Source organism: Pieris rapae, chromosome W, assembly GCF_905147795.1.
Source record: "Pieris rapae chromosome W, ilPieRapa1.1, whole genome shotgun sequence".
Taxonomy (NCBI): Eukaryota; Metazoa; Arthropoda; class Insecta; order Lepidoptera; family Pieridae; genus Pieris; species Pieris rapae.
The window spans coordinates 512,355-514,266 of record NC_059533.1 but is presented as its reverse complement, the minus strand read 5'-3'; the positions used below and the strand labels follow the sequence as shown (position 1 = coordinate 514,266).

At 29.9% G+C, this 1,912-nt stretch overlaps 1 long non-coding RNA gene across 1 annotated transcript; it reads left to right on the top strand.

Moving 5' to 3' along the window:
* The first annotated feature begins 237 nt into the window (after window positions 1-237).
* Window positions 238-721, top strand: LOC123690507. Its single transcript, XR_006751126.1, has 2 exons — window positions 238-527; window positions 608-721. It is a non-coding gene; the product is annotated as an uncharacterized LOC123690507 (long non-coding RNA).
* The last annotated feature ends 1,191 nt before the right edge of the window (window positions 722-1,912 follow it).

The window sequence follows — 1,912 nt, the reverse complement described above, 5'->3', positions numbered from 1 at the left end:
CCCAATAATAATTACAGTTTTTAGTGTTAGTGCCATCTATTGGCTCATTGTTTTATTAGGATCACATGCCGTTGCTTCATGGCGCAATCCTTTCATTGGTTATTACTGTTGTTAATTATAAATTCGAAATGTTGGCACGTTCATGACACTCAAAGTGCCCTCGTCCGACGTCCACTCCCAGCTCAACTTCGAACATTTAATTTGAATTATTATTTTTTCAATTTAAAAAAACACAAGTTACATTATTGTTGTTTATTGTTACATTATTGCACGTTTCATATCATTTTTAAAAGTATTTTATCCGTTTTCCAGACTTGTACGATAATTTTTCGGCCTCTGGTACGATAGTTGCCTGGCTTCAGGTTGTGAACACTGATCTTCATTCGTTATTTGTGCTTGAAAAGTTTGAAGTGTCAAATTAATCAAAATATAAATAAAGTTGTTTTTCTGTTTTAATACGGTTTACACCTATAACGATACTAAAATATACAAATAACGATGTCAGCAAGCAGCCAACGGGCAAACAAGTAAGTACAAACAAACGTGTTATTTATTCCGAGTTATCTTGTGTTTCATAGAAAAGTAATACATTTATGTTTTGTTAAAGGGACCGTACTAACTGGGCTCAAAAAGAAACCGCCAAATTGATGATGCTACTCAAGGATTACCCAGTCCTAACCTGAAAAGAAACGGATCACTCCAGCAATCTATCAAAACAAAAGAGAGAGCATGATTTGCCCAATTATGCTAAGGAAGAGAATCAAAAACATTTGCTGCACAAAGAAGCATAATGTCGTACAGGATTTTACAGTGGGGTCGGGCTGCTGACATTGAATCCATTTTTATATTTTTCAAAAGAAAGCTGTCATAGCCAGTTATAATCTTTGTTGTTACAAATCTGTTAGACATAATTTCATTACTAGAAATAAAGATGAAATACCTGAACTATCTTTCAGATTAGCCAAAATTCAAACCTCATTTATGGGGTATATTGGGTTAAAAGTTACAATAAAATACCCTGTGACATATTAAAACTCCTCAATAAGTGAAAATTTCCTCTAATTTGTAAACAAGTATATTACAAATTACAGGATTATATTCAAGATATAAGAATGCTTTGAAACAACCTGGTCCTGCTTCATAGCACAATCATAGAGCCTTGACAAAATCAATTGGTTGCTGATCTAAATTTACATATTATTTTTTGTTGCATAATACTACAAACACATTATTTTATGTTTATCTCACACAGTGTTTTATTAGTTTTTTATTTCTCATTAATGTATAATATTCTATGGTTTCAATATTTGTAAATATGTGAGGAACATGTATGTATACTAACTACAATAAAGACCTGTATAGTAATATTATTTTAGGAGTTCATCATCTTCGAATTCTTTGTTAACATTGTCTTTATTTAACTTATGTATACAAATATTCTAAATTATTCTATTTTATTTTAAAAGAAAGAGTTCTTCTCCACATGATACTACCTTTTGGAAGCGGCAAATAGAATAATGTTTATTCAAAAGTGCTATTTTAGGTGGTCTAATTGGAATAAATGATTTGATTTGAAGCCCACCGAAAAATCCATGCAAGTGAAATGCAAGAAGAAACAATTAGGTAGAAAATATTAAATTGCTATTTTAAGGTTTCATGTAAATATTGTATTGTTTGTTAATAAAAATTGTCTGTATTTATGTTATAATTAAACATTTTATTAATCTAGTCACATGTTTCATTTAAAATGTCTTGTAATAAAGTAGATTGATGCTAACTCATATATGTAATATAAAGTCCTAGAGAATATCCTAGGTCGCTAACTAATGTATAGCTGTAGTTCATTGTCAGTATGTAGGTATAAATGAGTTAATATTATAGGCTTTTAAATAAATGATGAATTTAATATTAT